Consider the following 14,699-nt stretch of genomic DNA (forward strand, 5'->3'; position numbering starts at 1 on the left):
CCTGCATCGGCAGGCGGACTCTCAAGCACTGCGCCACCAGGGAAGCCCGTCTGTAGGTATTTTTTGATTTCCTCTTTGATTTCTTCAGTGATCTCTTGGTTATTTACTATCATATTGTTTAGCCTCCATGTGTTTGTGTTTTTTATGTTTTTTTCCCCTGTAATTGATTTCTAATCTCATAGCATTGTGGTCAGAAAAGATGCTTCATATGATTTCAATGTTCTTAAATTTACTGAGGCTTAATTTGTGACCCAAGATGTGATCTATCTTGGAGAATGTTCAATGTGCACTTGAGAAGAAAGTGTAATCTGCTGTTTTTGGATGGAATGTCCTGTAAATATCAACTAAATCTATCTGGTCTGTTGTGTCATTTAAAGTCTGTGTTTCCTTATTAATTTTCTGTCTGGATGATCTGTCCATTGGTGTAAGTGAGGTGTTAAAGTGCCCCACTATTATTGTGTTACTGTCGATTTCCTCTTTTATAGCTGTTAGCAGTTGCCTTATGTATTGAGGTGCTTGTGTGTTGGCTGCATAAATATTTATAATTGTTAACTCTTCTTCTTGGATTGATCCTTTGATCAGTATGTGGTGTCCCTCCTTATCTCTTGTAACAATCTTTATTTTAAAGTGTATTTTGTCTGATACGAGTATTGCTACTCCAGCTTTCTTTTGATATCCATTTGCATGGAATATCTTTTTCCATTCCTTCACTTTCAGTCTGTTTGTGTCCCTAGGTCTGAAGTGGGTCTCTTGTAGACAGCATATATATGGGTCTTGTTTTTGTATCCATTCAGCAAGCCTGTGTCTTTTGGTTGGAGCATTTAATCCATTCATGTTTAAGGTAATTATCGATATGTATGTTCTGATTACCATTTTCTTAATTGTTCTGGGTTTGTTTTTGTGGGTCATTTTCTTCTCTTGTGTTTCCCACCTAGAGAAGTTTCTTTAGCATTTGTTGTAAAGCTGGTTTGGTGGTGCTGAATTCTCTTAGCTTTTGCTTGTCTGAAAAGCTTTTGATTTCTCTGTTGAATCTCAGTTAGATCCTTGCTGGGTAGAGTAATGTTGCTTGTAGGTTTTTCTGTTTCATCACTTTAAGTATATCCTGCCACTCCCTTCTGGCCTGCAGAGTTTCTGCTGAAAAATCAGCTGATAACCATATGGGGATTACTTTGTATGTTATTTTTTGTTTTTCTCTTGCTGCTTTTAATATTTTTTCTTTGAGTTTAATTTTTGTTAGTTTGATTAATATGTGTCTTGGTGTGTTTTTCTTAGGGTTTATCCTGTATGGGACTCTCTGCACTTCCTGGACTTGGGTGACTCTTTCCTTTCCCATGTTTGGGAAGTTTTCACCTATAATCTCTTCAAATATTTTCTCAGACTCTTTCTTTTTCTCTTCTTCTTCTGGGACCCCTATAATTCAAATGTTGGTGCGTTGAGTGTTGTCCCAGAGATCTCTGAGATTGTCTTCAATTCTTTTCATTCTTTTTTATTTATTCTGCTCCTTGGCAGTTATTTGCACCATTTTGTTTTCCAGCTCACTTATTAGTTCTTATGCCTCAGTTATTCTGTTATTGATTCCGTCTAGTGTATTTTTCATTTCAGTTATTTGTTCTTTAGTTCTTCTAGATCTTTGTTAAACATTTTTTTATTTTCTCAGTCCATGCCTCCATTCTATTTCTGAGATTCTGGATCATCTTTACTATCATTACAATGAATTCTCTTTCAGGTAGATTGCCTATTTTCTCTTCATTTGTTTGGTTTTGTAGGTTTTTACCTTGTTCGTTCATCTGTGACATATTTTTTGGCTGTCTCATTTTTTTCTTTCTTTTTAATGAGTGGGATTTTGTTCATGTTTTGGTGATTATTTGGCCTGAGGCTTTCAGCACTGGAATTTGTAGGCTGTTGAGTAGAGGTGGGTCTTGGTGCTGAGTTGAGGACCTCCGTGAGACCTCACGCTGATGAATATTCCCTGGGGACTGAGGTTCTCTGTTAGTCCAGTGGTTCGGACTCGGAGGTCCCAGTGCAGGAGCTTCGGCCTGACCCCCAGCTCGTGAACCAAGATACTGCAAGCCGCATGGGGTGGCAAAAAAAAAAAAAAAAAAAAAAATTTAATCTGTATTAACTTGAATCTTTCTATGATTTACCATTCAAGAAATTAGGATGGGGCTTCCCTGGTGGTGCAGTGGTTGAGAGTCCGCCTGCCAATGCAGGGGACATGGGTTCGTATCCCAGTCTGGGAAGATCCCACATGCCGCGGAGTGGCTGGGCCCGTGAGCATGGCCGCTGAGCCTGCGCGTCTGGAGCCTGTGCTCCACAACAAGAGAGGCTGCGATAGTGAGAGGCGCGCGCACCGCGATGAAGAGTGGCCCCCACTTGCCACAACTAGAGAAAGCCCTCACACAGAAACAAAGACCCAACACAGCAAAAATAAATTAATTAATTAATAAACTCCTACCCCCAACACCTTAAAAAAAAAAATTAAAAAAAATAAAAAAATAAAAAAATAAAAATGTAGATAACTAAAGAACCAGAATTTACAGCTGTACCACAATAGTGAAAAAGAGGAGGGAAAAGAAAATAAAAGAAAAAAGGAAAAAGAGGAGGGAGGCCTTAGCTGTGGAGGGCGAGGCCTAAGTAAGGGCAAGGTTTGGGTGGTGGGTGTGGCCTATGCTCAGGACCCACAGGGCTGGAAAAGGCCCTGGGGGCTGTGGGGGGTGGGGTTTAGCCTCAACGCAAAAGAAGGGGCTCAGGCTTGCCCACCACCCGTGGTCTCAGAGGGTGGGGGACCTCACCTGGGAGCCCAGGAGGCTTCCTGGGCTTGAATGGGTGGGGCAAATGCCCTCTGCTCCTCTCCTGCTCCTCTCAGAGGACCCCTCCTGCCTGCCTGTCCTGATCTCCCTGGCGTCCCCCCCATGCCCCCAGTACCAATGCAGCCGTGGGGAAGGGGAGCCCTGGAGGGAAGGAGACCACCCTGGCAGCTCAGCAGGCTCCCTGGGCCCGAGTGGGTGGGGCAGTTGCCCTCTGCTGCTTTCCCACTCCTCCTGGAAGGCTCTTCCTGCCTGCCTCTCCTGATCTCCCGGCCTCAGTGGTGCTGATGCTGTCTGGCTTCCACTTCTCCTCCCCACTCAGTCCTACCATTTCATTTGGGGGTTCCTCCCAGCTCCCTGGGCATCAGGGTTTCCCACCAGCGGCTGGCAGGTGCCCTAGTTGTGGGGAGATGCTAACTTGGAGTCTTCCCACACCGCCATCTTGACTCATTTTGGTATTAGGGTAATGGTGGCATCATAGAATGCATTTGGGAGTGTTCTCCCAGCTTAAAAATTTTTCGGAATAGTTTGAGAAGGTTAGGTATTAACTTTTCTTTGGATGTTTGGTACAATTCTTCTGTGAAGCCACTTAGTCATGTCTTTTGCTTTCTGGAAGTTTTTTAAATTACAGTTTCAATTTCACAGGTAGTGATTAGTCTGTTCAGATTGTCTATTTCTTCTTGATTTAGTCTTTGAAAGTTGTGTTTTTCTAGAAATTTGACCATTTCTTCTAGGTTGTTCAATTTGTTGGCATGTAACTGTTCATAATATTCTCTTATGATTTTTTTATATCTCTGTGATAGCAGCTGTTATTTCTCCTCTTTCATTTCTTATTTTGTTTATTTGGGTCTTCTCTCTTTTTTTTCTTGATGAGCCTGGCTAAAGGTTTATCAATTTTATTTACCTTTTCAATAAAACAGTTCTTGGTTTCATTGATCTTTTCTGTTGTTTTTTGATCTCTATTTGTTTTTGCTCTGATATTTATTTTTTTCTTTCCATCTGCTAACTTTGGGCTTTGTTTTTCTAATTCCTCCTTTTAAAATGACAGTACTTTAAATTTATTATTTATTTTATTTATTTATTTTGGCTGTGCTGGGTCTTAGTTGAGGCATGCGGGATCTTCATTGTGGTATGTGGGATCTTTAATTCCAGCATGTGGACATTTTATTTGCGGCATGCTGACTTCTTAGTTGCGGTGTGCAGGCTTCTTAGTAGCAGCATGTGGGCTTCTTAGTTGCGGCACACGGGCTTCTTAGTTGCAGCATGTGAACTCTTAGTTGTGGCATGCATGTGGGATCTAGTTCCCCAACAGGGACCAAACCCCGGCCCCCTGCATTGGGAGCATGGATTCTTACCCAGCAGACCACCAGGGAAGTTCCTCTAATTCCTTTACATGGAAGGTTAGGTTGTTTATTTGAGATATTTTTGTTTCTTGAGGTATACCTATATTGCTATAAACTTTCCTCTTAGAACTGCCTTTCCTACATCCTCTATAGATTTTGGAAAGTTGTGTTTCCATTTTCGTTTGTCTTGAGGTATTTTCTATTTTTCTCTTTGATTTATTTATTGACTCATTGGTTTTTCAGTAGCATGTTGTTTAGTCTCCACATGTATGTATTTTCTTCGTATTGTTGAATTGTAAAGGTTTTTATGTATCTTGGGTACAAGTCTCTTATCAGATATATGACTTGCAAATATTTTCTCCCATTATGTGGATTATCTTTTCATTTTCTTAATTGTGTTCTTTGAAGCACAAAAGGCTTTAAGTTTGATGAAGTCTAATTTATCTATTTTTCCTTTTGTTGATTGTGCTTTGTGTCATATCTAAGAAACATTGCCTTATCTAAGGTCACCAATATTTACTTTTATGTTTTTTTGTAAGAGTTTTGTAGTATTTTAGCCCTTATGTCTAAACATGTCTGTGATCCATTTTAAGTTAATTTTTGTATATGGTGTGAGGTAGGGGTCCAGCGTCATTCTTTTGTATGTGGATACCCAGTACTTAAGATTTTTATGTTTATCAAAAGGAACCATGGTTTTTTAAAGGTTAAGGCACTGAATCTGTTCTAGGTAGTATGACAAACTGTCCCTTGCCAACTGTACCTAACGTCGAATGAGCATACACATAGCACTCTCCTAGGTCCCGTGAAGGGAAATAGATGCCTTGGCACCATCCTTGTCTTTAAGGAGTCCACCAACCACTTTGTGAGTAAACATGCCTGCTTGAAAAGATAAACTAAGAGCTGTGTATGTTCAGGGAAGCCTAAGCATAAAGGGAGGGCATCATGAAGAAAGAGGAATTGCCTGAAAGGATAGGTAACCAAGGTGGAATATGTAGGGAATTCTGGAATGAAACACAACATAATGATGAAAAGTTGAAATATGGGACTAGGGAAGTGGTCAGTATCCATCTGGCTGATTGTAGTTGAGTACACATTAAGGAAGAGTAGAAAATAAGGTTGGAAAGTTAGCTTGTGATCATTTCATTAAAAGTACTGAATTTGGGACTTCCCTGGTGGTGCAGTGGTTAAGAATCCGTCTGCCAATGCAGGGGACACAGGTTCGATCCCTGGTCCGGGAGGATCCCACATGCCATGGAGCAGCTAAGCCCGTGTGCCACAACTACTGAGCCTGCACTCTAGAGCCTGCAAGCCACAGCTACTGAGCCCACACAATGCAACTACTGAAGCCCGCGTGCCTAGAGCCTGTGCTCTGCAACAAGAGATGCCTCCGCAATGAGAAGCCCACGCACCGCAATGAAGAGTAGCCCCCGCTCATCGCAACTAGAGAAAGCCCGTGCATAGCAACAAAGACCTACCACAGCCAAAAATAAAATACATTTATTTTAAAAGAGTACTGAATTATAAGTTTCAAAGTTTGGACTTTAGTTTCAATGCAGTGGGTTGCCATTAAAGGCTTTGTTTGGCATAGGAGAGACGAGGGATTAAGTAGTAGAGAATAATCTGGCTGTCCTTGCAAAATGGATTGGAGGGAGAAGAGACCAGAGGGAGTGAGACCAGTATAGTCCAGGAATGAGATGGTTAAGATGAGTTGTTGGTTAAACATTTCACTTCCCGTCTTTCCCCCACAAGCCACCACTATTGTTAGTCTGGCCCAACAACCCTCCCTCCTTCCCTTCTCATCTCTGAGGAAGAATTGCAGAGGCTCCGATCAAGATGGTGGAATAGAACGATGTGGAGCTCACCTTTTCCCACAAATACATAATGAATACATCTACATGTGGAACAGTTATCACAGAGTACCTATTGAATTCTGGCAGAAAACCTTAGACACACAGAAGTGCGAGGAAGATCTCCATGTAACTGGGTAGGATGAAAGAAAAAAAAAAAAAGGAAGCAAGCAGGATAGGACCTGTGCCCCTGGGAGAGAGCTATGAAAGAGGAAAGGTTCTCGTACCCTGGGAAGTCCACGCACTGGTGGAGAGATCACCTAGGACAGAAAGGGAGCTTCAGAGGCTTGGAGGAGAGCGTAGAAGCTGGTTTGCAGCAGGCAGAACAGAGAGAGACCGGCACAGAGGATCCGTGCTGCCTTGCTGAAGTCGCCAGTCCGAGATGTGGACCTGCTAGTAATACATGTGAGGGCTGGTTGCTAAAACTTGGGCTTCAGAGGACAGACCTAGGGAGAGTACTGGGGTTAGCCCTGCGGAGGCAGCCTGAAGGGCCTGGAGTGTGGTAAGGGCTGCAACCAGGAGTGTATGTGGAAGAAGCCTGGTCCACCATAGAAGTGAAGTGCCATTGTTAAGAGGCCCTCTAAGAGAAGGGCAGGACCCTCCATTGCAACCTCACTTTTGGCATGCTTACGGCCAGCGTGTGCCGCCATTGAAACCCCATTGTTAATGCATAAGTGAAGTGGGAGGTGGGGCTTGCCATAGCAGCCTCTTTCTTATTGCCACCTCTATGAGCTCTGGGAGCATGCAAGCACCAGCAGGTTGCCCACACGCGGAGGCGGGGCTGAAAGCAGAGCCTTCCCCCCATGGCATGTGATCCACAGCACTGCTGCTTGCTTTGTAAACTCAGTGCCTGTGGGACATCCGAGTGGACAACGGGTGCTCCTGTGGCTGGGACGGGTCTGGCCTTAGCAGCTGTGGGCTTTGTGCCTGCATGCACGTGGAGGTGGGGCCAGAGTCTGGGCTACTTCCCTAGCTCCCATGGCAGGTCCAGGTGCGCAACTGCTGTGGTCCTGGTACCTGACTTCAGTGGATTGACGCTTATGGATCTGTGCTGGTGGCTTTGTGATCACAGCACCTGAGGGGCACCAGGACTGATAGCCTGCATTCCCACAGTGGAGGCGGGGCCGAGGGTGGTGTGCACAACAGTGTACTTTGTGAGCTCATGCAGTGGGTGACAGGTGACATCACAGAGTGCACTCCTCGATGGACAGCTCCGATGGAGGAATACTCAGTGGCTTCTCTTCCAGTGGGAGTGCTCCAATCCTGCCTACATCATACTGCAATTTAGAAATGGATCTGGGGCTTCTATGCCAACAACTAGGGAGCAGACCCTGCCCCCAGCAGGGCTGTAACAACCACAGAGCAAAGAGGAGGCCCCGTTCAACATCCAACACCTACTCTGTTCACCACAACATCAGTCATATGCCCGTCAGTGGGATAACAGCCAGCAGGCACTGAGGAAAGATGGGGCAGCCATCCATACTAAAAAACAGCCCTTGCACCAAAAATATTAAACTCACACAAGCTACACAGGGACACTTCTACATAAAAATAGCCCTCAAAGACCACAGTAGATAATTGTTTCTACTAAACTCATAGAATAAGAGAAATATAAGTAAAATGAAGAATGAGAGGAACCACTCCCAATTAAAAGATCAAGAGAGGGCTTCCCTGGTGGCGCAGTGGTTGAAGAGTTCGCCTGCCGACGCAGGGGGCATGGGTTCGTGCCCCGGTCCGGGAAGATCCCACATGCCACAGAGCGGCTAGGCCCCTGAGCCACGGCCCCTGAGCCATGGCCGCTGAGCCTGCGCATCTGGAGCCTGTGCTCCGCAATGAGAGAGGCCACAACAGTGAGAGGCCCTTGTACCAAAAAGATCAAGAGAATTCCCCTGAAAGAACAAATAATGAAACAGACCTGTTCAGTCTAATAGACACCAAGTTTAAAAAGGGGATACTGAAAATACTGAAGGAATTAAGAAGGGCTATTGATAGAAATGCAGATTACTGTAAAAAGGACCTGAAACTATAAAGAGGAACCAAGACAAATTAAAAGACTTATTTGCTGAGATGAAAGCTGAGTTTAAGGCAATAAGTAGCAGATTGAATAATGTAGAAGGACGAATAAGTGATCTGCAAGTTGGAATAATGGATATCACCCAATCAGAACAGCAGACAGAAAGCCAAATGAAAAAAAAATGAAAGCAATATAAGAGACCTATGGGATAATATAAAGCACGCCAGTCTACACATAATAAGGATCCCAGAAGGAGAAGAAAGAGAAAAGGGAATCAAAAATGTATTTGAAGAAATTATGGCTGAAAACTCCCCAAACCTAAAGAAGGAAACGTATCCAGGTACAGGAAGCACGAAGGGTCCCAAACATGATGAACCCAAACAGACCTACACCAAGATATACTATAATTAAAATGGCAAAAGTGAAAGATAAAGGGAGGATTCTAAAGGCAGCAAGAGGAAAACAAGGAGTTAATTACAAGGAAACCCCCATAAGGCTATCAGCTGATTTCTCTACAGAAATGTTGCAAGCCAGAAGGGAGTGGCAAGATATATTCAAAGTCCTGAAGGGAAAAATCTGCAATATAGGATACTGTACCTGGCAAGATTATCATTTAAAATAGGAGAGATAAAGAATTTCTCAGACAAGCAAAAGCTAATAGAATACAGCAATATTAAACCTGTTCTAAAGGAAATATTGAAAGGTCTTCTCTAAATAGAAAAGAAGCAAGAATCTATAGGAAAGAGAAAATCACAATTGGAAAGTAGATTACTTAAATAAATCAGTACACAGATTTTTTTTTTTTGGCCAAGTTTCATGGTTTTATTAACACAAACACAATGTGCACGCGAGCAATCTATTCATTTTCTTTTTCTTTTCTTTTTTTTTTTTGCGGTATGCGGGCCTCTCACTGCTGTGGCGTTGCCCGCTGCAGAGCACAGGCTCCGGATGCGCAGGCTCAGCGGCCATAGCTCACAGGCCCAGCCACTCGACAGCATGTGGTATCTTCCCGGACCAGGGCATGAACCCGTGTCCCCTGCATCGGCAGGCAGACTCTCAACCACTGCGCCACCAGGGAAGCCCCTATTCATTTTCTTTGCTGCGTAGCCTGGTGTTGGATTGGTGACTGTGATAGCCAGCTGGGCTGCTCTTTCCACAATGGCTTTGTGGTTCTTGGAGGAGATGTTGTGAGCAATCTCAGCACAGTAAGATTTGTTGCACAACAGCGGCGCTTCAAGCTCCTTGACATTGTGGACCAGGAACTTCCAGATGCTGCTGGGCAGCATCTGCTTTGTTTTCTTGTTGCTCCCATAACCAATGTTGGGCATCAAGATCTGGCCCTTGAATCTCCTGTGCATCCTGTTGTCAATGCTTCTGGATTTCTGTCAGTTCTGCTTAATTTTGACATATTGATCTGACTGGTGCTTGATGACCTTCTTGGTCCTCTTTTTGACAACCTTGGGCTTTACGAGGAGTCTGAGGGCAACCATGATGCTGACTGGGAGATAGCTGGTACTTCCACAGGCTGTGCTGAAGAAGAGAGCAATACACAGATTTTAAAAAATAAAATAAAAAAGATTTTTCTGTGACAGTGATGATAACCACAATGAACAGCAAAAGAATAAACATGAAGATGTAAAATAGGACATCAAAATCATACAGTGTGGGGGAGGAGAGTAAGAAAATGTTGATTTTTTTTTTTTTCAGAATGTGTTTGAGCCTATTTGACTGTCAGTCTAAAGAAAGTAGATATAGGAAGGGGTTAGCATACTTCAAAAACAGGGTAACCACAAATCACAAACATACAATAGATTCATAAAAACCAAAAAGAAGGGAACACAAGCATAATATAAAAGAAATCATTAAAGCACAAAAGGAAAAAGAAAAAGAAAAAGAAAGGAACAAAGAAGAAATACAAAATCAACAGGAAAACAAAGTTTAAAGTGGCAATAAATACATATCTATCAATAATTACTTTAAATGTCAGTGGGCTAAATGCTCCAATCAAAAGTCATCAAGTGGCAGATTAAAAAAACAAGAGCCTACAATATGCTGCCTACAAGAGACCCACTTTAGGACAAAGGACACATATAGATTGAAAGTGAGGGTGTGGGAAAAGATATTTCATGCAAGCGGAAATGACAAGAAAGCAGTTGTAGGAATACTCATGTCAGACAAAATAGACTTTAAAACAAAGGCCATAAAGAAAGATAATGGAGGACACTATATAATGATAAAAGGATCAATACAAGAAGATGATATTACACTCATCAACATATATGCACCCAAATACATAAAACAAATACTAACAGACAAAAAGGGAGAAATTGATGGGAATACATCAATGGTAGGAGACTTTAACATCCCACTCACACCAATGGACAGATCTTCCAGGCAAAAAAATTACTAAGGCAAAAGGGATCCTAAATGATACAGTATAACAGTTAGATCTAACTGATATTTTCAGGACATTACTTCCAAAAAAACCCCCCAGAATACACATTCTTTTCAAGTGACCACACTCTAGGGTACAAAACAAGCCTCAACAAATTTAAGAGTACAGAAATTATTCCACGCATCTTTTCTGACCACAATTGCATGAAACTAGAAATCAACCACAGAAAAAGAAAAGAGAAAAAAAGTCAATTGCAATTTTTTTCTCTTTTCAGTCAAAGAGAAAAGAGGAAAAAAAATCAATTACTAAAAAACCAATGGGTCAACAATGAAATCAAAGAGAAAATTAAAAATATACCTTGAGACAAATGACAGTGAAATTCTATGGAATGCAGCAAAAACAGTTCTCAGAGGGAAGTTCACAGTGATACAGGCCTTCTTCAAGAAACAAGAAAAATCTCAAATAAACAAACTAACCCACCACCTAAAAGAATTAGAAAAAGAAGAACAAACAAAATCTAAAGTCAGCAGAAGAAAGGAAATATTAAATATCAGAGAGGAAATAAATAAAATAGAGATAAAAAAACAATAGAAAAAATTAATAAAGTCAAGAGCTGTTTCTTTGAAAGGGTAAACAAAATTGACAAACCTCTGGCCAGGCTCACCAAGAAGAAAAGAGAGAGGACCCAAATAAGTAAAAGTAAACAAAAAAACCTCTGGCCAGGCTCACCAAGAAGAAAAGAGAGAGGACCCAAATAAGTAAAATCAGAAATGAAAGAGGAGAAAGCACAACTGATACTGCAGAAACACAAAAAAGCCATAAGAGAATACTATAAACAATTATATGCCAACAAATTGGACAACTTAGAAGAAGTGGACACATTTCTAGAAACACACAGCCTACCAAAACTGAATCAAGAAGATATAGGTAATTTGAATAGACTGATCTCCAGAAGTGAAATAGAATCTGTTAGAAAAAAAATTCCCTACAAACAAAAGTCCAGGACCAGATGGCTTCACAGGAGAATTCTACCAAACATACAAAGAAGAACTTATACTGATCCTTCTCAGACTCTTCCAAAAGACTGAAGAGGAGGGAACACTCCCACCATCACCCTGATACCAAAACCAGACAAAGACACAACCAAAAAAGAAAATTAGAGGCCAATATCTCTGATGAATATAGATGCAAAAATTCTCAACAAAATACTAGCAAAATGAACCCAACAATGTATAAAAAAGATCATACACCATGACCAAGTTGGATTTATCCCAGTGTCACAAGGATGGTTCAACATATGCAGGTCAATCAGTGTGATACACCACATCAATAACAGACAAAAACCACATGTTCCTCTCATTAGATGCAGAAAAAGCATTTGATAAAATTCAACATCCATTCATGATAAAAACTCTTATGAAAGTGGGTATAGAGGGAATATTATCTCAACATAATAAAAGCTATTTATGACAAACCCACAGCCAATACAATACTCAACAGTGAAAAGCTGAAAGCCTTCCCACTAAAATCTGGAACAAGACAGGATGCCCACTCTCACCACCTCTCTTCAACATAGTTTTGGAAGTACTAGCCACAGCAATCAGACAAGAAAAAGAAATAAAAGATATCCATATTGGTAGGGAAGAGATAAAATTGTCATTATATGCAGATGACATGATACTATATATTGAAAACCATAAAGACTCCACACAAAAACTATCAGAACTGATAATTGCATTCAGGAAGGTAACAGGATACAAGATTAACATACAGAAATTGGTTGCATTTCTTTACACGAACAAAGAAATGTCAGAAAGGGGATGTAAAAAGAAAATCCCTTTTAAAATTGCATCAAAAAAATACTTAAGAATAAACCTGACCAAGGAGATGAAAGACTTATATGCTGAGAACTATGAAACATGAATAAAGGAAATTGAAAATGATTCAAAGAAATGGAAAGATATCCCATGCTCTTGGATTGGAAGGATTAATATTTTTAAGATGGCCATACTGCTCAAAGCAATCTACAGATTTAATGTGATCCCTATCAAGTTGCCCATGATATTTTCACAGAACTAGAACAAATAAGCCTAAAGTTTATATGGAACCATAAAAGACCCAGAATTGCCAAAGCAATCCTGAGGAAATAGAACAAAGCAGGGGACATAACCCTCCCAGACTTCAGACAATACTGTAAAACTACAGTAATCAAAACAGAGTGTTATTGGCACAAAAACAGACATATGGATCAGTGGAACAGAATAGAGGGCCCCAAAATAAACCCACACACCTGTGGTTGATTAATCTTTGACAGAGGAGGCAAGAATACACAATGGGGAAAAGACAGTCTCTTCAGCAAGTGGTGCTGGCAGTTGGACAGCCACATGTAAATCCATGAAGTTAGAACACACCCTCACACCATACACAAAAATAAACTCAAAATGGCTGAAAGACTTAAATGTAAAACATGACACCATAAAACTCTTAGAAGAGAACATAGCAATAACATTCTCAGACATAAATCGTAGCAATGTTTTCTTAGGTCAGTCTCCCAAGGCAGTAGAAATAAAAGCAAAAATAAACCAATGGGACCTAATCAAACTTAAAAGCTTTGAGAAAATATTTGCAAATGATACCACCGACAAGGGCTTAATTTCCAAAATATACAAATGGCTCATACAACTCAATAACAAAAAACCAACCCAATCAAAATATGGGCAGAAGACCTAAATAGACATTTCTCCAAAGAAGACACACAGATGGCCAATAAACACATGAAAAGATGTTTATCATCATTAATTATTAGAGAAATGCAAATCAAAACTACAGTGAGGTGCAACCTCACATCAGTCAGAATGGCCATCATTAAAAAGTCTACAAGAAACAAATGCTGGAGAGGGTGTGGAGAAAAGCAAACCTTCCTATGCTGTTGGTAGGAATGTGAATTGCTGCAGCCACTATGGAAAACAGTATGTTAGTTCCTCAAAAAACTAAAAATAGAGTTGCCATGTGATCCAGCAATCCCACTCCTGGGCATATATCCAGAAACAATTGTAATTCAAAAAGATACATGCACCCTTATATTCATAGCAGCACTATTAACAAATCCCACTCCATATATCCAGAAACAATTGTAATTCAAAAAGATACATGCACCCTTATATTCATAGCAGCACTATTAACAATAGCCAAGGCATGGAGACAACCTAGATGTCCCTCAACAGATGAATGGATAAAGGTGTGGTACATATATGCAACAGAATGCTACTCAGCAGTAAAAAAGAATGAAATAATACCATTTGCAGCAATATGGATGGACCTAGAGAAAGAGAAAGGCAAATATGATGATATCACGTATATGTGGAATCTAAAATATGATACAAATGAACTTATCTACGACACAGAAACAGACTCACAGACATAGAGAACAGGCTCGTGTTTGCCAAGGGGCGGGTAGGGGAGAGATGGATTGGGAGTTTGTAAGTAGCAGATGCAAACTATTATATATAGAATTGATAAACAACAAGGTTCTACTGTATAGCAGAGGGAACTATAGTCAATATTCTGTAATAAACCATAATGGAAAAGAATATGAAAAAGAATATATATGTCTATATATACATATATATGTATAACTGAATCACTTTCTGTACAGCAGAAATTAATACAACATTGTAAATATAATATACTTCAATTAAAAAAAATTGCCCCTTTACCCAAGTCCTCTCTGTCCCCTCCAAGTACCCCAGTATCTTGCATGTTCATATTATAGAAATGTTAGATCTTGATGGAACCTCTGAAATGACCCCCTTGTTTTACAATGAAGAAAGTGCAGACACATGAGGTTAAGGAGTTTATTCACATGGCTGAATTAGGAACAGTAATACTGATTATGTAAGTGTGATCTCACAGCTTTAAATATTTTAAAAAAAAAGTGGGAATACTTGAATTGACATACAAACATCAAGGTTTCATTAATGACTGGTTCAACCTTGGACATTATGATTTATTTCATGCCCATTGTTTTTAAAAACTGGCTTCATTTTTGTTTGCTATAGCAAGCTAATTAAATGTAATTTAAAAATCTGCTTCCTTTCAGGTCAAGTGAAAAGTGCCAAATCTGTATTCTAAGCCATGGTCAGAAAAGAAGTCTTATAAAAGGCCGCATCTTCTTCTATATCTATAAAGGCAAACCTATTCATGCCGACTGAAGTTAAATAGATGTGGGGTTTTATAAAAATGTTTAAGTATGAAATTAAATCACCCTCGTTTTGTTTTACCCCATTCAGCATG

General features: G+C 40.5%; 1 pseudogene; it reads right to left on the minus strand.

The window, feature by feature from the left end:
- Window positions 1-9,094: 9,094 nt before the first annotated feature.
- On the minus strand, window positions 9,095-9,501 carry LOC103071974 (60S ribosomal protein L32 pseudogene; annotated as a pseudogene).
- Between the last annotated feature and the right edge of the window lie 5,198 nt (window positions 9,502-14,699).

Source organism: Lipotes vexillifer, unplaced genomic scaffold, assembly GCF_000442215.2.
Source record: "Lipotes vexillifer unplaced genomic scaffold, Lipotes_vexillifer_v1.1 scaffold685, whole genome shotgun sequence".
Taxonomy (NCBI): domain Eukaryota; kingdom Metazoa; phylum Chordata; class Mammalia; order Artiodactyla; family Lipotidae; genus Lipotes; species Lipotes vexillifer.